Raw genomic sequence first — 26,237 nt, forward strand, 5'->3', positions numbered from 1 at the left:
CTCTTTTCCCCACTGATGACTAGTCGTTAATAATTTAGCTATTTAATCTATTTACCATGTACTTTACCAATATCTCCAACTGCTAATTTTGTCATCACTACTAAATCAAATGCTTTGAGAAGGTTTGCTCCTCTGTAGTGAAGGCAGAAGACTGCACAAGGCAGATTTGCAACACCAGATCAATTTAATTCCAGTTCAGTAGACATGTGACATCCACACTTGCACGCATTCTGCATTTTCTCTCACATTTGAAGGTTTCTCAAAAGCTGACCCCAAAAGGTAATGCAGTTATTTGCCCTATCTTGCAGAATTTCAGGGTGTAAGTGATTCTGCCTAAACTTTCCATGTATTTCTGTCAGTAGATATGCATTACAATGCTCTTGGTTTCTGAATGACTGCAGAAAGCTTTGACACCCAAAGGTGATATTAATTTTCCCCTGTTATTGTTATTCCAAAGGGATAAAAGAAATAGTTACTGTTCACTTTTTCTTAGAAATTATAAGCAGGCCATCTCTACCTAGCACTGGGCCCCATATCGTTGCTTTTTTTTTTTTTTTTTCTGTCCCAAAGTGCATGGCTTTTTAATTGATGTCTTCAGTTTATCCTGTATGGCTTCTCCACACTTCAGATATCATTATTCAGCTCAGTTGTTATCACTTTCCTTTTTCATCACAAGTTATTACACTGCTTTTGAGTTTCTAATCAGCATTTTCTGGTTGCTCACAATGCGAGGTATATTGTGTTTTACCAAACATCTAGCGTAATAGCACTGACTTTTACAATCCTGTGTCACTGGGGGAAAAAAATAGACTGTTACCTAACTTGTCCTACACTTGGGATTGATCCTGACTCCCAACCACACTTGACATGGCAAACCAGGTGTGATTTACTCAATTAGAGGAGGAGAATCCAACTGGCCAGCATGTGGATTTCGTACAGCTGACCACTACCCTTTGAGCCCAATGGTCCTGTCAATTTTCTACCTGCCTCTTAGTCCACTTACCTAGTCCATATCTCTCCGATACATCTCCAAGAGTATTATGGGAGATGGTTGAAACCCTTATTAAAGTCAAGGTAAATGACACTTACTGCTCTCTGTTTCCTTGGAGCTAGTCATATCTTGATAGAAGGCAATCATGTTGGTCCTGCATGACTTGCACTTGATAAATTCATTCTGGTTGCTCTTAGACACTTTTGTCTTTTGCGTTTCTATAGTTTCCAGGAGGATTTGCTCTGTAGCCTTTCCAGAGACTGAGGGTAAGATGACTGCCCTGCAGCTACCTAGATCCTCCTTTTTGCCCTTCTCTAAGCTGGTTGTGACATTTGCCTTTTTCCAGACACCAGAAAATCCTTTGATCACCTTGACCTTTCATATATGCTAGAGAGTGGCCTCACCATGACATTGGTGAACTTGCTCAACACCTTCAGTTGCATGGTCCCATGGACTTGTGTATATCCTATTTGCTTAAGTGGCTTCTAATTCTGTCTTCCTCTCCCATGTGTACAGGAAACTGCGAAGTCTGATGGTAGAACTTTGAGTAAATTCCAAGCCAAAGAAAGCACTGACTATGAAGGTTTTATCACTTAGTATATGGGATAGAAGATGGTGAGACAGCTGCCCCAGCTGGTAGCTTCTCTCTTATTCCTAGTGAAGTTCCTCCCATCCTTGCTGCCATCACTAAAATTGTCCCCCTACACAAAAAAAAAAAAAAACAAACAAGTAAAAAACCTGTGCCATTGTATGAAATAAATAAATAAAGATAGTAAAATGAAAGAGATAAGATCCCCACTGTGAAATATATATTGCCTGTAAGTGAGGAACGAGCTGCTCCATGAGTAAGCTGAACTACTCCAGCTATATTTCATTTTTCCCTGTGAATGCTGCAGAGAACAGAGCTGGGGCAGGCTGTCAAGATCAGCATGTAAATGGAGAGTTTGGCAGCCATGTGTGACCTAAGGAGCAGAACTGCATAAAGAAAACAAAAAAAAAAAAAAAAAGGAAAACCCTAGGCTGGATCTGTTTCAGTGGGTGACAGTTGTAGGATCACCTGGTAGGGACAGTTATTGTGTCCCCGTGTGGGAATTTGAATGGGAGGAGGGATATCTGAAAGGCAATAGCTTCCCCTTGCTATGTGCATGGGACTGGATTTCAACTGCTGACAGGGAGCCAAAATATACTTTGGGCTAGTATCTCTTCTGGCAGACATAGGCATGGCTTCACGGACCTCACAGGGAAGGTGCTTTATGGCAAAGGTGATGTTGGTACGTCCTGATCTGATTTTTATCCAAATGTGAGGGAATCCTTTGAGTCACAGATCTACAGGTGTGGAAACAAAGGCTATAAGCATCCCTATAAGTGATTCTTGTAAGAGTTTGGGTTGGTTTGGCCATAAGGGGTCCTTTCTAAGGACAGAGGAAGATTGTTTACAACGGTTGGGGCTTCAAGTATACTAAAATGCTGTGAAGAGGTTCAAGATACTAAGCTAACACTTGGAGACAGGCTCAAGTACTTTTTGAGACAGGTTTTATGCATGATTTGCATCTATGTTTTCTGAGTCCCCTCTGTGAAACTTACTGCTCAGCTCCACCGTGAGTGTGCATGATTAAAGATCATTGGGACCACTCATGCTCATGTAGCCACAGATTTATCAAGTCAAATGGAGATGTCCAGTGGAAAGCACAGAAGGAATTACCCAAGGCTTAATGCAATTAACTGATATGGAGGTAGTTTGGGCACCAGGACACCTAGACCTTCCTCCAACCAAGGCTTTACACATATGTGTAGCATTACATATGTATATGTAATGCAGCCCTGCAGAGAAGGACTTGGGGGTACTGGTGGATGAAAATTTGGACATGAGCTGACAATGTGTGCTCGCAGCCCAGAAAGCCAACCGTATCCTGGGCTGCATCAAAAGCAGAGTGGCCAGTAGGTCGAGGGAGGGGATTTTCCCTATCTACTCTGTTCTGGTGAGATCCCACCTGGAGTACTGCATCCAGCCCTGGGGCCCCCAACAAAAGAAGGACATGGACCTGTTGGAGCGGGTCCAGAGGAGGCCACGAAGATGATCAGAGGGCTGGAACACCTCTGCTATGAGGAAAGGCTGAGAGAGTTGGGGTTGTTCAGCCTGGAGAAGAGAAGTCTCTGGGAAGACCTCATTGCAGCCTTGCAATACTTAAAGGGGGCTTATAAGAAAGATGAGGACAGACCTTTTAGTAGGCCTTGTAGCAATAGGACAATGGGTAATGCTTTTAAACTAAAAGAGGGTAGATTCAGACTAGATCTAAGGAAGAAATTTTTTACGATGAGGGTGGTGAAACACTGGCCCAGGTTGCCCAGAGATCTGGTGGTTGATGCCCCATCCCTGGAAACATTCCAGGTCAGGTTGGACGGGGCTCTGGGCAACCTGATCTAGTTGAAGATGTCCCTGCTCATGGCAGGGGGGTTGGACTAGATGACCTTTAAAGATCCCTTCAAATCCAAACTGTTCTATGATTCTGGGATTCTATGATTCTATATAGTCCCCATGGAATTTAGGGACAATGCTGCATCCCACATTTCACTGGAAAACCAAGCCTTTAGGTCCATGGGCACTCAGGAGCCACTGTGAACTACTCACAAAATAGCTCTTCTGCTGACGTAACTTCCTCTGCGAGAATACCACGCAATTCTGGATTATGAACACCATCCCTTGTACATCCATTTATTTCCTTTCTAAGCATTTAACCCCTGCTCCGTGTTGGCTGCGTGAGAAAATCCTAGCATGGTGTGGCTGTGTGAGAAAATCCTATCCTGGTGATCATATGCCTGAAGGGAAATTTTTTTTTCTTCCCCTGGAGTCTTTAAAACTCTGTGCTTGCTCACCTCTCCCCCCTCATTTCAGAAGCTGAGAACTTCAGGTTATCTTTCCAAAGACTTTCAAAATGAACAGCACAAAAGTGTCATTTAATTAACAACTTGCCACCACCAGCAAGAGTTAGTTTTAGCACAGACCAATTCATTTTGGAATTGGATATTTCTGTTACAAATAAGGCAGCAGTGAGCGTGATCTACAGCGCTTGTAAATTTTACTGGTAATAATTTTTAGTATTCTTTGAAAATCAATTCCAAGTTCTATTAGTTTACTCCCCTCTTCCCCCTCCCCCACCATTCAGATTTAGATCATAGTACTTGTAATAGTTTTAATCCATTACCTGAATAATTCCAATTATCATTCCACGCTTCTTTTATGACCTTTAATTTTACTGCCTTTTTTTTCTTACCCCCACAGTTAAAAGATAGAGCCATCGCAATGGCAAGTCAAGTAAGAAAGTGGATGCTAAGGAAGGTTTCGAGTCTACCCGAGTGTGGGCAAACCCAACTTTTCCAGCTGCCTCTGTTCAGATACCTCCATCTATCTTTCTCACCCATCCTTCTGTCTGGTTTTGACGATGCCTCTCTCAGGCAGGTGCATGGGGAGTTTGCAGGTGGAGGCAATTGTCGGGAGGAAGGATATCGGACAAGCAGTGCTCCACCTGCTCTGCTTTCTCACAACAGGAGACCAGCCATGCGTAAAGAATGATAATTACCTATTGTAAATCAAGAAAAGTCAGCTTGATGTACTGAATTTTTATTACCCCTCTCTCTGCCTTTTTTTTTTTTTCCTCCCTCTTCTTTTGGCAGGATTAATATTCATACATATGTATATGGAGACAGGCAGAAGGAAAAAAAAACTTTTTTAGTAAGACTGCAGGAAATTGGTTATGGTTGTTATTTATAACATGGTGCTTCCAGGACCCCAGATGAGATCAGGATTGTACTGCTCTACATACTGAAGTAACCCAGAGCATTTCTAGACCGAACAAGTGGGAGAAAGGACATAGGTTTACACCTGTTTAGCAATTGGAAACTGAGGCAGAGAGTTTTTAATATATTAAGCTGATACTACAGAAGAAGTTGGTGCCACAGCCAGTAAGTGGATTCACAGCTTTTTACTCCTGAGCAGGGCCTTCAATGATGAACATTATTAAAGACTGTTCCCAAAACTACTTAAAATATAACCAATGACATCCACATTAGGGACCATTTGAACAAAGGGATGCTGATAAATTTGAAAAATCCAGTTTATATTTGTGGGGAAGTTTCTACCTTATCCTTTGCCCAAGTCCAGACATTATTCCAGTCTAGCACACTTCTATGGTATCAGTGATTTTCAAAAGGTGAGCTACTGTATAGAAAGATGATGCTTGTACCCGGCCACACTTTTATTTATTTAGTTACTTACCTCAAATACATATTTATGATAACAGATAGAAGGCTTTATTTTATTTGTTTTTACCAAAAGAATAGGTGCTTCGTTTGTTCCTACTCATCTCCAACCTCCCTGAATGTTTGTTTTCAAGTTGTGGAGTTCCTCTCTGCCAATTCCACCCAAGATTCTGTAGTCCAATGACTGCCCTAAGTGCAGAAATGACTTCTTCAGAAGTCTCTGAGGACGTTTCCCAAGCCAAAGCTAAGACTCAGCACTGCACCTTACTCTTCACTCCTCATGGACTCTTCTTGTCCTCTTTTAATTTCCATGACTGTTGTCTTCTACCCCTCTCATGGCTCTTGTGAAGGATTCTCCTTATCCTCCAGCTGGTTGGGGATTTCCACCAGCTTGTGGCCCTGCTACTGTCATCTGCCAGTTTGATTGCCATCCCTGTGTAGCTTCTTCAAGAATTTCTTTTTCATCAGATGGTCTCCTAAGGTGGGATTAATCTTGCCTGATTGTATGCAGATACAAGAGACAGTTCTGCATCTGAGCTATTAATGAAAATGATTTTTGTAGTCAATGGGAATAAACAGGTACTTATGGGACACAGTTCTTCAGACATACTTCAGAGCTCTCGCTGAGGAGACGATGAAAAGCACTGAAAAATACTTGTGTCTCTCCATCAACTGTAAGGATTCTCAATGCTTAACTGAGAGGGGGGCAGTCTGTAGTACAGATATCTTAAGTTAAATGAGATGAATATTAAACCTTCTGTCCAAACTAGTCATATGTGCTGTCTCCCTCTGACATCTTCTTTTGGCTAACCTCAAATCAGTCTAGTATGACCAAAGCAAAGCTTTTAATCACTCTCAGCCACAATCCTCTTCAGTCACTGTTTTTTAATGATAGGTATCAGCATCCTATAAACCTCCAGATCTGAAACATGACCATCATCATCAGCTTGGACCTTTCAGACCCTCACATCACAGTATCTAAGTTCTCCTGTGGAACATCTCTTTTTCATACATACAGAGACTATGCTGCACATCCCTGCAAGTCCCACCATGTAACAAAGAACATGACATGACATTTGGCTCACTCCTCTTGCTCTTCACCTATCAGGACATAAAAATGGGATATCCCTGCTTGAAATAATAGGAAGATGCTGAAACATGGAGAAGAGCTGTTGAGGAGGCCAGAATAACCTAAGAAGTGTCAGGGGTTGTTAGCTGAGGTACAACACTGACTACTCGCATTAGACCATCTCTGGATCTAAGCTGGACATCTCTATAGTGTCTTCCCATTATTGTTCTTTCTTTATAGTACTCTTATATGGCACTAGACATGTGGCAATTTAATCACAGAGAACTCCCATAAATTGTCTTAAGCGCTGATTCAGCTACTACTGTTGTTCGTGGAGCATCTCTCTACCTTCTGTTGCTCGTGAAGCAAAATGATTGACGGCACCTTTTGTCTGCTTCATATCTCTAAACACCTTGGTTCACTGCAGTATTGCTTCCCTTTCCTTTCTAAATACCCTATGTAAGTAAAAAAAAAAAAAAAAAAAAAAAGGAAAAAAATAAAAAAGTATAAAACCAAGGTGCCTTTAACCTTTCAATCGCACACCATGTCAGGTTTTGAAGAGAGGACATTTGATATTAAAATAGGAGGCTGCAATGCAGACCCATGCTTAGGCCAGAAGAAAACACTGTCACCCAGTTGCTTGTGCTGGATTTTAAGCCTCACCTGGTTTCTTGTGTGGCTTTCAGTTGGTAAAGGCAGAGCAGCATGGAGGATCTCTACGTTCTGTTGGCAGAAGGAGCGGGCAGAAACCCATCTAAGCAACCAGATTTTTGTTGCACAGAGTATAACTCCCTCACCACGAAGTATTTGACCCCCAAAAGATATCCGGATATCCAAATTAATATATATCAGCACAAATCAATTAAAGGGAGTGAAAGCCAGGAGATACAGACCTGCAGCTACATTCTTGGTTCATGATGCCTCCCTGTCTCCCAGGTCTCTCCATGCCTTGTTCCATTTTCTTGTATAGAAAAGTCAATTTGTTTCCCCTCCACTCCCTCCTTCAGCTCTGCTGGCCATGTGAAATTGCTTTTAGAGCTTGCTGTAGGGTGAAAGTGCTTTGTGGCTTTGTAAAACAGGCATGCAGCAAAGCACAGAGAGTTTAAAGGAACAAAGAATGAGAACAAACAAACCCATTTTCGTATTTGCTGCTAAATGTCTTCCAGCCTCCAGCCTTGTTATTCTTCCTCTAGAATTAGAAAAACCTGTTAGCAGAAAGTGTGCTTGCTCTTTGACAGTTAACAGCATATTATTTAGATCGATATGGCAATTCTCTTCTCCCCTTCATAATACCACTTTGCATTTATATAGTAGTAATATATGTATTTATATGTATTTCTGCAGTAGATAGCTAAACTGGGGTTTGCAGGAAGCTCTGAAAGAAAGTAAATGTTGTGTTCAACAGTACTGATATTCAGTGATCAAGTAGATCTCTTCTCAGACCTACACTTAACAGGTCTGCAAAGAACCCATCTCTCAAGAGAAATACAAGGAATGCTTAAATGCCCCTTCATCTATAACACAGCTAGAGGTAGTAGAATCTACTTCCCAAGTCACTGATCCACAGGATAAAAAAAATCAAACCCCCAAACCAAAACACTCATATGCCAATAAGTATAGAAGGACTAAAAAGGGTTTCTGAAGGACTATTTGCAAAACTGACACTACATATTTGGAGGGATGAGGAAAATGGAAAGGGAAAACCCAGGGAGGAAGCAAGAGTGGCAGAATGAATATGTCACAGGACAGAAACAGGCAGACAGTTGAGATGGGTTGACCCTGGCTAAACGCCAGGTGCCCACCAGAGCCGTTCTATCACTCCCCCATCCTCAGCTGGACAGGGGAGAGAAAAATATAACAAAAAACTTGCGGGTCGAGATAAGGACAGGAGAGATCATTCACTAATTACCGTCACGGGCAAAACAGACTCAGCTTAGGGAAAATTAGCTCAATTTATTACAAATCAGCCAGAGTAAGGTAATGAGAAATAAAACGAAATCTCAGAACACCTTCCCACCACCCCTCCCTTCTTCCCGGGCACAACTTCACTCCCGGATTTCTCCACCAAGCCCCCCCAGCGGCACAAGGGGGACAGGGATGGGGTTTACGGTCATCACACGTTATTTTCTGCCGCTTCACCTCCTCAGGGTGAGGGCTCATCACACTCTTCCCCCGCTCCAGCGTGGGGTCCCACCCACGGGGTCAGTCCTCCACGAACTTCTCCAACGTGGGCCATTCCCACGGGCTGCAGCTCTTCATGAACTGCTCCAGCATGGGTCCTTTCCACGGTGTGCAGTCCTTCAGGAGCACACTGCTCCAGCGCGGGTCCCCCACGGGGTCACAAGTCCTGCCAGCAAACCTGCTCCACGGGCTCCTCTCTCCGCAGATCCGCAGGTCCTGCCAGGAACCTGCTCCAGCGCGGGGTTCCCACGGGGTCACAGCCTCCTTCGGGAACCCACCTGCTCCGGCGTGGGGTCTCCACGGGCTGCAGGTGGAGATCTGCTCCCCCGTGGACCTCCCTGGGCTGCAGGGGGACAGCCTGCCTCACCAGGGTCTTCCCCACGGGCTGCAGGGGAATCTCTGCTCCGGCGCCTGGAGCATCTCCTCCCCCTCCTTCTTCACTGACCTTGGTGTCCGCAGGCTTGTTTCTTTTACATGTTCTCACTCCTCTTTCCCGCGGCTGTTTCTCACTCTCCCAACTTTTTTTCCTTCTTAAAAATGTTATCACAGAGGCGTTACCACCATCACTGATTGGCTCGGCCTTGGCCGGCGGCGGGTCCGTCTCAGAGCCGACTGGTATGGGCTCGCTCTCTCTCGAACACAGGGGAAGCTTCCAGCAGCTTCTTACAGAAGCCACCCCTGTAACCCCCCTCGCTACCAAAAACCTTGCCACATAAAACCAATACAACAGTACTGAGGACACAGCTCCCTGAGAACCCAATTTTGGCTCTCAAGAGTGAAGAAACTACCTTTTCACTGCTTCTCCCACATTTGGGAAATAGGATGCTCTTTGAAAAAGTCAGGACTTTACCAAAGACGACACTGACATCCATTTGTTGAATTGTCACCCTCACAGAAACTGATCCACAATGCTCATATACTGCTTAGTCAAGTTCTTCCATTCCAGTTTGAACTTTGGAAAAATTGAGATGCGGCAGGTTGTGCAGTTTGTGAGCGATACAGAACTAGAAGCCAGGTGTCCTGAGGCTTTTATTTTCCTGATCCACCATTAAAAAGAGAAAGTTGGGTACAGTGGAAAATGTGACTTTAGGATCTAGCACCTACAATGGGACTTGTGGAAGGTGAAAATGTCTGCTTGTCAGGTAGGTGAAATACAAATCTGCATAGAAGGCCCACATACTCCTTTAATCCAGCTCACGCCTTTCTCAGAGGTCTCTAAGTCTCCTTCAATGACAGCCCAGGCATCTGCACGGTAATTATTTTTCCCTTTGAAAAACTAATCCCAAAGAGATTTGATTTGGTTGTGACCAAAATATAACTATGCTGAATTGTTCAAGAAGTGAACGTAAACCATATATTTTAAGCATGCATAGAAATTGCCCAAACACACCCATACAGTCAAATAGCAGTGATAAGTGGGCAGATTTGAGTTTAAAGTCACCTTCATGGGCAAGAAAGTGCAGAGGCTCTTCTAGTTGAGCTAGGCTGAATGATCTAGGGTCCCTCCGTGCCATCTCCCCCCCATCAGAGGGACCTGCACCCCCCAGCGACAGGGACCTACTTCACAGCAGTAAAACTTGCAAACTTAAGAGCTCTTTGTGCAGCAAATGTGTATTTTTAAGGGAATATGTCAAGCTTTGTGTATACGCCTGCATTCTTGCAAGAGCACCCTGGCCTTTTCTTCCTTGTAGAAAACCAAGGGAAACATTTTCAGTACATTCAAGAGGAAAGCTAGTTTGCTTTGTATTCAGGAACAGTTCGCAAGTCTGGGGCCAGATTCTGCAACGTGCTGGGCATCTCTAGTCTCCAGCAAGCTGGCGAATACTGTCCATGACCAGCTTTGTCTTCTCCTGCTGGGGAAAAGCAAACAATCCCAAATGCCATATGGAAAAGTCAATGGGTCATTATTGTTCCTTGGAAAAGCTTCAGCCTACAGGTGTTTTGCTGTAACGGGGGTCTGTGATCCGTGCAGGGGAAGGAGAGCGATACGCTCTTCATTTGACTCCTGGGTTTGCTGGGAATTTTACTTCTTCCGAAAATGGCAATCTTTTGCAAAGCACACTGGTGCCGGTCTGAACGCTGCTGGGTTTCTTCTCCCATTGGCTCGCTTCCAACCGCAGCAACCACCTTCACTCCTGCTCTTTTCATTGGCTTATGGTGCCGTCCTGAGCATTGTCCAAGGGAAGAGCTTTCAGGTCTGATCTAATCCTGTTTCACACCCAGGAGCTTCATCACACCTGGCAGGTGCTGGGAATCCAGCCAGGCCAGGAGGTACCAGGGTTGGACCAAGGCTCTCCCAGACGTATAATTCTGCAGTCGAAAGAGCTGTGCGAGGCCCCGAGCATTACAGTGTTCGTGTGTTACCATTACCACTCCATCCTGTCCGTTTGAGACTGTTTCCCCTTGATTACCTCCTTAAATCAATACTAATGGATTTTCTCATAGTTATTTTTTTTTTTCTTTCTTCTTTAACTCCTTTCCCACCACCCCTCCCCAACACTTTCCATCTCTAGTGACTGGAGTCCTCGCCAGTTCCCCTCCCTTGCATCAAAGCACCGTTTCATCACAGGACTGTAATTTATACAATTTCTCCTGCTTGCTTTGCTTAATTGTCTCATTTGTAATATCCCATCCTCTTTCCTTTCCAGTTCATTCAGAATACCCAGGCTGGTTAAAATAAATATGTATTTTTAATTTTAAGCAACCTAATTTAATTTTGTAAATGCAGGATGAGTATTAATCAGGACCACTTCTGAATCCAAGGCACATCAAGTCTCAGCCAGCAAAATACCATGTGTTGCTCAGTTTCACACCCCTCCTGTCACTTTTTTTTTTTTTACGTGCAAAGCTCTGAAATTCTCTGCCTGAGGTTCAGGTATTCAGAGGACTTCCTGAACTCTCTGGGGGTGGTTAATAACCAAGGAGAAGTGGAGGCAGAGTGGAAGACGGAGGGCTCTGACAGACGGTTTTCACAAGGTCAAGAAACAGCCTGCTTTTAGGGGGGGTTGTAGTAGTGCCACTTAGTAGAAGACTTGCTTCCCGAGTGTCTCCCATGGACATTATGCCTCTGATACTGCTATCCCCAGCACTCCTCGTGCCTTGTCTCCATCACTGGCTTTATCCCACCCACTTGAAATAAACCCCCAAACAACTGTTTTTCTCACTGTACCACTACCCGTGAATCACCACCAAAAACCTTCTGGCTGTGACTGTTTCAAGAGATTCTTTCTGTTTACAACAGGCTTGAAGGTTTTACCAGCTTGGTATCAAGACTTTTCTTAGAAGTCTCTCCCTATATTTCATCTCCCAGCTGAGACTTCAGGGTACCTGATGCATATCCCAAGGGGGACCATGGGCTGCTGCCTGTTTCACCCCAGGGGGAAACGTGAATCTCCAGGGGAGTGATAATTTATGGCCCTCTAAAAAAGTGCAGAAAATCAGAAAGTTGATACGTAGGCGTCGCCGGTGAAGATGAGTTTTTCTGAGTCACCTCTTAGGGACCCCTCCATGCTGGTCTGTGACTCCCATTGATCCACCAGTTATAACCCAGTTGTGCCCAAGGACTGCTCACCAGCCTCATGCTCCGTGGCAGTTTCTGTATTCAAATGAACTACTGTATTTTATTCTGTGCCCTAATTACAGACATGGCAAGACATTCAGCCCTCCTCTACACTCCTGCTCCTCCCATTTCTCCCACGCTTAAACTCTTCTGGCTGTTCTCTTGGTGACTGACACCTCACCCCATTGCATGAAGGCCCCCTGGACCTTAAAATCACATCAGTCCCAGGCCACAAACCATCCTCTTGTTGCTGTCTGGAGGGTCTTTGATAGTGAAGTGCATTCCTACCCCATCCTGAAGACTCCCTTTGTAAATGACAGTAATGGCAAACATAGGGAGTGAGAGCCAGAAACACTCCCTTGGCAGGTCAAGCACTTAATGCCCTTTGCAGAGGTCTGGGTGGAAAAATCAGGATGAGGTTGTGAGGAAATCTAAGGGGGCTGCAGGTCCCTTCCCAAATCTTCCATTTCTTCATTAAACACCCCTGAAGATCACTTTAGTCCTTCCTTCATTTCTGTCGATGTGAAAAAGGGGGAAGATGCTCAAGCTGGGGCACAAGCTCATGTCTCAGGTACCCACACGGTGATCATTTGATGGCTGTTCATTCCTTACCAGACGTGCTCTGCTTTCCCATCTCCCCACTCCCACTCTTCCTTTGCCTTTCTAATAGTAAATCCCAGACCTGACTTTCCAGGCATAGCATGCTAAAAAATACACACCTGAGATGTTTCCAGCTGGTTTCTTGAGGTCACCCCGAAGTTGTCCCTTCCCGGTGGCAGTGCACCCTGCCATGTCTGAGAACACAAGGTCTGAAAATGGGGTGGGGGGCATCAGGTTCGCAGCAGGAGCTCGAAGGATGCTCGTGCGACTCGCCCTCATCCAGCACCTGACCCCTTTAGCAACTTTGGGTGGGCTTTGCAGCACTCAGGAGGGGCTCCACTTCTAAAGACCTTTCCTGGACACTTGCGTGCATGTCACCCAGGGACTAGCACATAGCTGCTGAACCATAGTAACTTCTCTATGTTTACTCAGCTTTGTGCTAAACCTGTAAAATTTCATGTCAATGCGTGATCCAATGAGACAGGAAGAAACTTATTCCAGAAGCTAAAAGGTTTCTATTTGCCAGAAAGAGCCAGAAGGCCCCAGTACATCCCTGTGACTGGTGTATGCAGAAGAGATCCCTCTTTTTTTTCTACCCCCCACTCCCCTGGACTCCCTCCCAACCTGTTTTATGGTGGCATCATGAACTGCACACCATTACTAGGAATAAGATAGGAGTTGCCACTGTTAAACAAGGTAGATGTGAAACTGAACTCAGGGAACCACTTCAGTTCACAACAGTAGTGACCGTAATTTTTAGGACTGCATAAACCATGCTGCATGTTTTTGGAACATCATTTCTTGTCATGTTATATCTGTGTATTTTATTTATGCATTTTGCTTTCTCATTTTATTTGACGTTGCTTTGTTGTGCTGAACATATCTGTAACAGTTGTATAAAGCTGGTATGAAGGCATCTGAGCTCTTTGACTCTCTTCTGTGAAAATGACTCCCAAAGTGTGTGATGGATTGAGGAGGACTGTCAGTAGCAGACAGATGGCTCCTCTCCCTGCTGCAATGAATGAGACTGAAAGGCTATTTTAAAAGCAATTCTTTGCCTTTGGGTTGTTTCATACATCTTAGGAGTGCAGATGGAAGGACATTCACTCTTCTCCTACCGGCTCCATCACACCCATTTGGAGGGCTGCGTGAGTCTTGGTAGACTACCCACTCCTCTGTGTCATGTTTGAATGCTTTGGGAGAAGGACTACACCTAGCTGTCTGCCAGGATTCAGAAGTGTTTGAGATTTGATAAGTTGCCTTCAGATGAACATAGGATGGATGGGGGTCTGTAGTGTTCATTGTCGGGGTTATTGAGGGTTGCAGCTATGCAATCCCAGAATATCATCCTCTAAAGTGATTACTCCCAGTGCTGATCTCAGGAATGCTTCTCCTCTATGCTGGGAGAGAACCCCGGCAGAAATAAGGCTTGGGGCTTTATTTCCCTACACCATCATGCACATGAGTTCATTCACTGAGCTCACCCATGCAGCAGGGAAGACCTGCACTCAGGGTCACTCCTGTTTGCGTTGCCCCTTCTCTGTCCCAGGAACCTCTTGTCCATGGGAAGTACTGAGCCTGACTTTGTTCATGGTTAGTCACTTCAAATCTTCACAGCAAAGGCAAAAAAATCTCTCTTTTTTTGTTCACCACCATGTAGCATCCCCACCAGACGAGGTTGTAACCCAGGCTGCAACTGGGAGGAGAATACTTATCTTCTCCTCTCCATTTGGAAGAGAAATACACACAGGATCATGGTTACTGGAAGAGAACTTGTGTACACCCACTGACATTGAGGTATGCCTTGGCAAGATTGCAAACAACATGTGGGTGGAGTTAAAAAACTGAGAGAGACCTACAATGAGGCCAAGGTTGGCGATTCCTTCTCAGGTTGAGGGATCTTCTTCCACAGAGTGATGTTGTGCCACTGTTGGTGGGCTGGCAGACCCCAGGGGAGGTGATGGTTTGATGGACAGCTAGATCTCCTCATCCAGAAAGCGCTAACAGCCACCGTGTCCTGTTTCTATCCCAAAAGCGCTGAGAATGAGATGTGTGCAACCTTCATAGGCCAACGCTGAGGGACAGGGGCAAAGCACTGGTGGGACAGTTTCTGGGTCAACTTTCTCAATGAAAGCTAGATATGAGGGGACTTTGGAGGGGATCCCAAGCAAGACAAGAAGAAGAATCAGCACTTTTAACTCTATTCCTTCTCTCTTTGTCCCCCAGTACATACAGAAGATGTTCTTGGTTTAGAGACACAGCAATTTCATTAGAAATGGCCTTGACTATTACTTATTGCCTGTTTGTGGGGATGAGGCAAAATGCAACAAGGCATGACAGTGCTCTGGCCAGCTTTCTCTGCAGATTTACCACAGCCCAAGAGCTAGAGCTGGCAGGACCACCATCATATCCATCCAGAGAGAGTATGCCCATGGGGGCAACAGCCTCACCCAGCCCTAACGCACACACAAAAAACTCCTGGCTATGCTGAAACACCTGCAAGATCAACTAAAGGAGTAGGAGGACCATTGTCATTGAGAGTCTTTGATGGCACTGACTTGAGAGTAGCCAGGTTTGAAGGATATTCCGTGGCTCCCAACGGTGTCAGTACCCCACTATGAACACAGTGGCCACTGGGTCTCCTGCAGATATCTAGAAGATGCTCCTAATGGGTTTTGTGTTAGCTGGATCCCCAGATTTCTGGGACGTAGCACCGGGACACACACAAGGAGCACACCTAGATATGGGCCTATAAGATCCCTCAAAATCTGTTCAGGCTGTTTCTGAGTTGCAGTGGTCAGTGTGATGGCTGGGGACAAGGGATGAAGGGTCTAGGCTGGCATCGGTGACATCAAACAGCATTCAGGTTTAAAAAAAAACAAGCATAAAAAAAGACCTTTTCTTCCTCCTCTGAGTATCTTCTGTAGGGCAGTATGACCTTAGTGCTCTATTTTACAGACTGTAATAATGGTCACATTTTATTGAGTGTGTGGGCAACCAGCCATCAGTCTGGTCTAGAGGTCTGAAGTCAAAGGGCAGAGAGGGCAAGTATCCTTTATTTTGTTTACTTCCAGAAACACATCGTAGCACTACAGGGACACTATTTATTTCCTTGTGCTCAGGGGGAGCTGAACCAGAAGTTGGCTTTTTTAATGGCTTTCTCTAAATAAACTTTCTAAAGCCCTAGCCCAGAAAAGGCTGTTATGTGCATGTATTTTGACTAGACTCTTACTAATTCCATACAGCCCTAAGAAGAGAAACCTATTTAAAAACATTCATTAAGAGAGCTGTGACTAATCCGAGCTGACCTAATTAACCCAAAATGTCCTGTGTGGAAATTGTTGTGGACGCTGAATAAAAGGCCCAGGCTGAATGCACATAAATTTTCTGTCTGCACTTTCATTCCCAAGGAAGCAGTCAGTTCTTCAAGTGTTATTTCTGGATTGGTATTCAGAGCTTACACCTTGCCAGTGGCTTCTTCCTGCAAGGAAGTTAAATGTTTTCACCTCACTGTGGAAAAAAAAAACCAACGTGCACTTGACAGCAACAAATTCTTTTTACACTTGGTAATATAAGCAGGTTTCATCTACATGTGGTGTCTTCACAGGAAACAGTTGCCCTCAGCTCCACTATAATTGGGGGAGATACAGTCAATATAGTCAGTGGAGTGTTGTAGGACTGAGTACAATTCCTCTTGTCAAGAATAGATGTCTCAAAATAAAGTGTCAGTTCGACCCTGGAGTATCTTCTTTTTTTTTTTTTTTTTCCCCCCACTGACTATACAGGGAACCTCTAAGCAATGAGCTGTGGTATAGAAGGTTATATGACAGGCTTCACAAGATGGGTGAGATGAATTTTGTCTTACATATAAGGACTCAGTTACTCCTGTGTTTTCAGGCTGATGCTCACACCAGAAAGGGGCACAGGGCTACTGGGTAGGAAGGAATCTTGTCCATGGGGAAGCAAGTTTGCACCTTGCCAAAGGGGTGATAGCAGAAGATCAGGGAGGTGAGGAGCAGGACGCTGTTTAACACACTACACAGTATGTTTTATGTACAGGGAAAGGGAACTGGTGGGGGCAACAGAGATGTGTTAAAATAGCCTGACAAAGTGACTTTCACAATGTTGTGTGTGATGGAAGCACAGATAAATGCCCTGGGGAAGATGTGAGAGACCTTGGGCCACTCGTTTAGCAACAGGGGCCAATAATTATTGGGCCCTTATTCAAGGCGAATCTGCAAAACCGAGGCATACCTTGGATGGGCAGATCAGCGACAGATCTAGTCTGAAGCTGATAGACATTCAGGGTCTGTATGACAGCTGAGAAAATGGTGTTTGCCGTGGTCATTAAGGAAGGAGACAATGGAAAATACTGTGTTGGTTTGCTGGTGTTTGGGGTTTTCAGCTGAAGCATACAGGACAGGGAGGAAGTCCTGTGAAAAAATAAAAATTAACTTAATTTGACTAGACAATGGGACATTTATGGGTTGAAGTCAAAGAGAAAGGATGAGATATCCATTTGGAATGTAGCTGACAAAGAAATAGGAGTATTTTTATGGTGCCCTTGGATAAAGTTGGTGGTTGAATGTGTGTCTGAAGATAAATTTTTCTGGAGAAAAGTGGTGAGAAGGGGTCTGGAGACCCTCCACCAAAAAAATAAAAATAAGGGTCTAGAAACTGAGAAGAAACAAAATCTTAAAACCCCAAAAGATCTTAACACTGTAATAGTAAATAGTGCAGAAAGGAGACAGGTGAGATAAAGAACAACAAATAGGCAGTCCCAGCTCTATCCATTTAAAGATACAGGACACACCAAGTTTAGAGTATAAATATGAACTTGGAACAGCATTTCTTTTTTAGGGAGACATTATTGACCAGGATAAATTGAATCAACTCTTATTTGGGCTGTCTAGCAGAAAATGCAGGCTGAAATTACTTTATTTGAGAAATAATATCCCTGTTATTGTAATCACTGACTAGAGGCATTTGCAGTGCTGAATTGTCCCTCTCTAGTGTAGGACAACATGATGAATGATGCTTGTTTGAGCAGGAAACAGTGGAGGAGGCACACTCTGCTGGTATCGATGCATCACTGGTGTAGCCCTGTAGTTACGGTTCCTGAATATTTTTGGACAGATACTCTTGAATTATAAAGTTATCTTTCTCCTCCAGGGTGATGCCTTTACAGGGTCATCACCCACAGACAAGAGGACTTCATTCCACAGCTAAACCATCCTATTTTAAAGGTGAGACTTGGTCCCAGTCTGCAGATATCGCTTCACTTACGTGTGAACTGAGCACATGTTGAGTCAGACTCCCTTGAGATCATCTTCTTCTCCAGGGACAAAATTGCAAAGGATTCCTGAAAAGAAATCCCATTCCTCATTATGGAGTGACAGGGGTGAGAAAGAGAATTGTGAGTAAACTCTGCTAACTTGAATTTAGGTGAGCTTCCCCCTTCCTCCCCCAAAGATGACTAGATAAAAGCAGCTGTCAAAGAAGGCAGGATGATGAGACTCTGGGTAAAAAAGTATCACACACCACTCAGTACAGCAGTAGCAGGTGTCACGTATGAGGCTGGATGAATTAAGAGCTATAGCTGAGTGCAATGTCAGGAGGAGAAGCAAAGCAGCACTTCCCTAAAAGATGCCAGCCACCCCGTCCTTCCCTTGTTTTGGTGCGGAAAGAGCATCTGGCTGGGCTGGAGGGGTGCCAGGGAGATCAGTGCAGTTCTGTGTCATGGACCAAACAGAGCAGGAGACAAAGACAGGCTTCCTCTTCTTTATATCTTTATCCTTTTTTGTTTGACACTAGCCTATGTAATCTCTGCTTGGGAAACAAGAATAGTAATGCTTAATTGAATAAAATTAATAATATTAATTCATAGTAATAGTAGCAATAATAATGAAATAATAATAATAGTAATAGTAATAACAGGCTGCTTCAGTGTTTGTGCGAAAATGGGAGCTCCAAAGATATACTTTCCACTTAGAAGTAAATTACAATTTTGTTTTTTTTCCTTTTTTGCTATTACTAGACAGCCTGTTCTTGGAAAGTACCCTCCATCATGCTATTTTGAGAAGGTGCAGTGGTTCTGATTGTCTTGCAGTTGATCAGTGCTTGCTTCTCTTTCTGGGTGCAAACTGTTATCTTTGTAAAGAGACCATAATATAATTGATGGCATTTACATGGATCAGTGGGCTTGTATATCAAAAACATATTGGTCTTTCTTTAAAAGGATTGGTAAATGTGGAGAAATGGGATTGCACGTAGCCTGTGTTTCAGCTCTGTGTTCCTTGTTGACCAGGCACTTCAGCCTGTCAAAAACCCTAAAGACATCCAGGCATGGGTAGCTGAATAATGTAACTGCAGCTCCTGACAACATTGTCAGGAAGCCTACAGAAACCTCTTTCCAGGATCCTTCTTTGCAAAAAACATCTTGTCATCCATTTTTTACCAGGTGACATGAGGTGAGGCTGCTGAAAAAAATAAGTGTCTGGTGTTTATCAAAGGTAGTATACACTGGCAAGGATTCTATGCAATGAGATTATCTTCTCCCCTCCACCCATCACCATGCTATTCTATGCTATTCTATGCTATTCTATGCTATTCTATGCTATTCTATTCTATTCTATTCTCTGTGGCTGGCATGGGTAAAGGTTGGCTGCTCCCTAAGGCCAGTTATCCACTGGCAAGGACCTAAAACCCCCAAACTTACACTGCAAGCTCTTTGGGGCAGGAGCTGTTTATTTAGTATATCCCATACAGTATGTCGCATAGTGAGGCCCTGACCTGGTTGAGACTGTCACGAGTAATAAATAAATCAGTATTAATCATCGTGAGCAGCAGCCACCTTGGGATGAGAAAATGATTCATTACTCCAATCTGCTGAATTATTCACTCTTCTGGTGCAAAAATGGCATGAAATATGAGCTCTGAGGATGTGGAGGTTTTTAGCATGATAGGGATTTTATTCTGGTATTAGAGGTAAACTACAGCTGGCATAAAAAAAATTTTATCTGAAATTTGTGATGAAAAATGTGGGAGTATTTTTATCTAATAACGTGTTTTATTAAAAATAACCCTTCTTTTGTCTATACTTTTTTTTGCATTCTAACACAGAAATAGCTTGTTTAAGTCTTCCCCACCCAAAATTATATTCAACACCATGCAGCATAAAAAGAATTAAAAAGATGAAAAAGTTGAAATTTCAATTTTTATTAAGGTTTTTTTTTTTCAAATGGGAAATAAATATTTACTAAAAAGAAGAGCTTCCCTGTAAAATCAGGAATTTTCCAATTGACTGTAGTATGAGCTTCTAGAAGTAAGGATTTCTTTAAAGGTATTGAGAAGTTATATGAATATGAAAATTTGGAAGAAAGTCAATGAGGCGAGTATCGGGGAGCACACGGGTGAAAGCTAATACCTTCTGTACTAGTCTCCAAAGGAAAATTCTGCAGAAGCTTCTCATTTGCCCAGAAAATAAAGTTGCACTCAATGTTATGATCTGGCTACCTTCACCTAAGAGGCCAGTGAGAACATGAAGCCCAGAAATTTGAGGTATTTCTTTTTGAAAAATAGGTTTTAACTTAAATTTCCCCTTCAGTTTGCCACTGTGAAACTTCCAGAGCATCATGGCTCATGGTAGCACCTTCACTTCTTGAACGATTCTTTGCCCTGACACTGTTATTCCTATTGATAATGTCATATGATGCTTCGTACCTTCATGCGTCCTGTGAGGCAAAAAAGAGAACAGGGTTTCATGCAGAGATATATGTAATTTAATGAAAATTAAAAAGAGGATCTCTTTCAGAGAGATCAAAACAAACAGTATGAATACCTTCTTTCTGCCAGTTGCCTGTTCAATAGCTGGAGCACTGACTGAGATGACAGCTACCAGTGCTATCAGTGCCGCTTATATCATACAGATAGGTTACTTGTGCTCTGGTAGAAGACGGATTTATTTTGAGTGAATTATTGCATTTCCATCATTTGATTCTTGGATGATAATAATAATAATAATTCTGGCCATTTTGATATCTATTTCTAACTCTAAAACCATCTTTCTTGAGGGCACTTTCGACTAAACAATATTGGTTTTACTGCCTGTGTAGGAAATAAAACCACAGTACACAAAGAGCAATGTAAATTAAATAAACCAAACCAATAAAGTGCTTTAAAACCTTTACCTTATTGGAAGTATTTAGGGATGTGAATGAATTAGGATATTGGTTTTCCTGTCCACCCCAGTCTTTCCAAAGACTGCCAGCAGGGGATACACCTTCAAGAATGTAAATGAATGCCAACCTAATGAGATCCCATTAATATTATTAAATTACCAAGAAAACACTATTCATCACTGTAAACTCATTTAGCAGAGAAGAAACTCAACCGAATTACTGTAGGGTCCTTGGCAGTTACCCAATAACCATGATGAATAAGGCCAGTTCCTGACAGCTTGTTGACACTGATGCTGCTCTCAGAAGCTCCCCAGCACCCCATCCTCAAATCGGACTTCAGGAGGGTTGCTGTGTCTTGAGAAAAAGTTGCATGGAAAGAGGAGATCCGCTTCCAAGATGATGGAGAGAAATGGGCATCCCTTTGCCCTCTCTGTTCTGCCAAGTAGTCCCTTTTCACCTTTGCTCAGCAGGTCTAGCCCTGCCCAGCACCCTCTTCTTTCCGACTGCTGGAAGCTGTGGGGTACAGAGTAAGGAGCACAGCCGTCAAGTTTCATCCACCCGCTGGAGCCCAGATGATGAATTAGCACAGACGCAGCAGACTGATTAGCATAACTCATAAAATCCAGTGAACTCACAGAGCAGGGCAGGGAGAGGAACCCACAAGGGAGAAAGAGAAACCTTAAATTAAAATCAAGCTATATAAGCCTGAAGACAAAGTTCACCTTCCAGCCTGGGTGAACACCCCAGCATCAATCAACCTGCTATTGCAGCAGAAAGTATGGCATGAGCGAGAGTGAATGCTGGGTTTTGTGGGTTTTTTTTGCTATCCTTGTGTTCTAAACAGTTGGCTTTGCAGGGATTGAGTTCCCCAGTGCTCCCCCCATTGAACTGCCCAGACAGTACGCGATACGCATGGGGCTGGTGGTCGCCCACCCTTGGTGGTAGCACAGTCCTTTTGAAGAACGCTGTGCATCTCCATCCAGGTACGGACCAGAAGCTTTTGTTGTTGAGATACTGACTGAAATGGTGGGGCATCTTCTGGGCAACCTGTTGCTGCTGCTTTGGGGAGCCCTAACAGATCAACACAACTTTCCAGACTATTGGATGGACACATGCCTCTTTTCCAGTTTTCTAATTATTTCAAGGTTTCTTATGGCCTCTGTGCTTTTCAGGAGAATTGTTCTCATTGAAGTTATCCTATGTACAAATCTGGTATGCAAGCTTTTGCTTGAACTTATACCCCTCTAAGCTAAGTCTTTTCTGAAGACTTTAGTGGCTGGAAAGCTGCCTGGTGGAAGAGAACCCGGGGGTGTTGGGTGACAGCCAGCTGAATATGAACCAGCAGTGTGCCCAGGTGGCCAAGAAGGCCAATAATATCCTGGCTTGTGTCAGAAATAGTGTGACCAGCAGGAGCAGGGAGGTGATCGTCCCCCTGTACGGGGCACTGGTGAGGCTGCACCTCAAATACTGTGTGCAGTTTTGGGCCCCTCACTATGAGAAATACATGGAGGTGCTGGAGCGTGTCCAGAGAAGGGCAATGAAGCTGGTGAAGGGTCTAGAGAACAAGTCCTGTGAGGAACAGCTGAGGGTGGTTTAGTTTGGAGAAAAGGAGGCTGAGGGGAGACCTTATCGCTCTCTACAACTACCTGAAAGGAGGTTGTAGTGAGGTGGGTGTCAGTCTCTTCTCCCAGGTAACAAGTGATGGGATAAGAGGAAGCAGCCACAAGTTGCACCAGGGGAGGTTTAGACTGGATAGTAGAAAAAATTTCTTCACTGAAAGGGTTGTCAAGCATTGGACCAGGCTGCCCAGGGAAGTGGTGGAGTCACCATCCCTGGAGGTATTTAGAAGACGTGTAGGCACAGCACTTAGGGACACAGTTTAGTGGTGGACTGGACAGTGTTAGGTTTACGCTTGGACTCAATGATCCTAAAGGTCTTTTCCAACATAAACAATTCTATGATTCTATGATTTTATGAACTTTTTTTTTGTTATAGAAATAAAACTGTATGAAGAGGCTGACAGGAGCTTACAGCTTATGTGGTGACTGTCCGTCCATATTTCTAAATTGGAGGATACTTCAATGAATTCAAGAGTGAAGGGCTAAAATTTGGTCTGCAGTGAACTATAGTGCACAAAGCTAGAGAAAATTTGCCAAAATTTCCCGTGATGATATAAAGCTGAAGCCTACAAACAAGAGTAAGGATACCCTCTGAGCATGGCAAGGGGTGATAGGAATCCAGATCTGTATTTAGCACAGTGGCAACTTTTTGCCACTCTTCCTCATCTCTCTTGCCATCAGTGGCATTATGGTGGCTGGCAATTACTGGAGCAATTGCAGTAGTCACTGTTATGGCCGCTCACAATAATTACTCTTCCCAATGAAACTTTGTTGCAACACTGAGATATATCAGTGAAGAATACAGGTGCTCATTATCAGCACTGGTGTTCATTAGGCACAGTTTGATATCTGGGCATAATTTGATTTAGCTTGGCAAGGGTTTAAAAACCAGCTAGCTGCAAATGCCTGTCCAAGCTCTCCTCATACCCAGCTTGCTAACTAATCATTATGGACTGGTGATTTTACACTGAAACACATCTGGTGACATATAGAAATGGTGTATATAATTCATAGCAAGCCATTTGGCCCGTTTATGTACTTAAAAGGGGCCTACAAAGAGATCACAGTTTTCTGAAGAGGAACATATTTGCCATACGCTGCTTGCCAATAACTCTTGGTTTGTAGACAGTTCATGAGCAGTTGGCTGTAAGCATTGAATGTTTTGGCCTATGCCCATTTTGCAACGACTGTGCTACTTTCATCTGTTCTTGGAAATGAACCTGTTCAAGGCCTGGCTAGTATTTAGGTGGGGGACTGCTTAGGAATCCTGGATGGTCTACTAACAAGCCAAAGAAATTGAGGTAAACAGCAGAAACCAAATCAGAAAGCTAGCACCTAAGCCCTGTTGATGAATGGGAATAGAATAAATCAGAATCCAGTTGCTCTTAATTAATGCTCCAACCCCCAGAATTATTCTGTTCCCAGCCTGCCAGCCTTAGCATTATATATTGTTACAGGGCAATGTTCTGGGTGGAGATTAGTTAGTTAAGGGAAGAAAGAGGCTTAAAATGCTAATTTTGGCATTATTTAATAATATCATAATAACAACGATGATATAATTTTTGGCTTTATATAATTTTCTCTGAGATCATGTTAACATAAACCAACTTATGCAGAGATATTATATGACAGCCCTTAATGTTTGTGCTGCTATCAAAAATACCAATATATGACTCTCTCCACCTAGTCATCTGAACATATCCACTACCTTTGGGTGACCATCTGGGACATCTTCAAAGTGATGTTTCTAAGCAGTGTTGAGCCCTCGGACTGAAAAATAAATCAGGCATTGCATTCAACTTCTGCAATAAACAGCAAGCTGAGGAGATCTTACATTCGAGTGAATATCAATTTTTTAAAAGGTTTTCAAGCAAAATGACAGGTGTGGAAACATACACCATCTCAGATCAAAGATGTCCTGGTCAGGAGAAACTCTGTGAGACAAAATGAGAATAAAAATCAATGGGACATAGAAAAAGGATCTTTTTCCCCCTTCACTTGTCAATTAATACTCAATTTTTGTCTGGAAGACTTTTGTGCTTGTTTGGAGGTGTCTTGTGCAAATGTATCTTGATTCTGATGTAACCAGGGTGTTCTCATTACCTCTTTAATGACTGAATATAGCTAATTAGGTAAAGATTCATAGACTCATACAAGCCTTAGAAGAAAAGATAAAAGAATAGGGGTCATTAGGTCACTTTTTTTGAACACTTTCTTAAATTGTACTGGTTCCTCCTGTTTCAAAGCCAATAGCATATGTTTACTGAAACCATCCTGCCTGAAAAAGCAAATACATTTGCTCTGAAAACATCAGGAGATGAGATTCTGCCTCTTCCCTAGATAGTTTGTTTCACTGACTAATGACCATTAATAATGTGTGCCTTTCCTCTAATTTAGATTTCTTCTTTGGCTTTCTGCTTTTGGTATTTGTTTTGCCTTTCTCTGCTAGATTAAAGAAACTTGAGCACCCACAATTTCCTCTGATGCAGGTACATCTATGCCACAACCTGGGCACTGCATTTTTTTTTTTTTTTTTGATAAACAGCATGACCTCTTTATGTCACATTTAATAAGGAATCTTTGTCTACATCTTAACTTACAGTGCAGTATTTTCCAGAACCTCCAGTGACCTTTTGAAAAGGATGGGCAACAAATCGACCCAAATTCAGCAGTACCATCTTGACCAACTTTATCTGTAAATATAGCGTTGCTTTTCTCTCCCAGTCACTTCTCCCTTGGTCATGCAGCCAAAGGCTGCTCTTGCCACAACATTGTGTTGGGAGGTCATGGCTGAATGCCATTCAGCTCCCAAAACGCTGCTTACAGCCCCCATGAGCTAGAAAACCAGATTCTGTCCTGTAAGCCCAGCCCATGCTCCTTGTTCTTGGCATTTGGTTGGATGCGGCTGCATTTTACTGGAATGGGCACAGGTGACTAATGGGCCCAGGCTACCCTATGGGACTGTCCCAGTCCCATCACCCACCACTGTTTCTCAACTTACTGTTGTCTGCAAATTTGAACATAATTAATTTTATATTTATTTTCAGACTACTGATGAAAATAGACGATCAGTGCAGGCCCAGGACTGATTCCTGTAGAATCTTGTTAGAAGCAGATCTATCAAACAATGATTTCCCACTGTCTGTCAATCAGCTATCTTACAATCCATTTAACATGGTAAACATGATACTGTTTGGGTCTGGTTTTGAATGTCAGTGTCATCCATCACTTGAGTCTTCATCGATAGAGATATTTAAAACCTGATGGGACATGGTCCAGGGCAACCTGCTCTAGCTGACCCTGCTTGAGTGGATGGTTGGACTAGATGATCTCAAGAGGTCCTTTACAACTTCAGTGACTCTGATTCTGTGGTCACTAAGCCAAATTCCTTAAAGATGTCTGTACTTCCTCCGAGATCACTTCTAGCAAACACGCTGAAAGAATGAAATCAGAATGAGTTTTTTGCAATGCTTCTTTCCCACAAAACCGTGTTGACTGACACTAGTTATATGGCCATCTTTCTGTTCTTTACCAACTATCAGCTATATTTTAATGTTGTGTTTGCAATTGATGTCAGGTTAAGCAGTCTATAATTTCAGGTTTGCCCTTTTAGGGTGTGACAGTAGCCATAACTCTTACCAAGCCTTCTGAAATGTCTCTGGGATTCCAAGATGTATGAAAACTTAATATTACCAAGGCTGAAAATCTCAACGAATGTTGAGATCTCCTAATATAGAACAGAAATGTTTATTCCAGACTTATCCTTCTTCTATAATGATGG

Source organism: Buteo buteo, chromosome 3, assembly GCF_964188355.1.
Source record: "Buteo buteo chromosome 3, bButBut1.hap1.1, whole genome shotgun sequence".
NCBI lineage: Eukaryota > Metazoa > Chordata > Aves > Accipitriformes > Accipitridae > Buteo > Buteo buteo.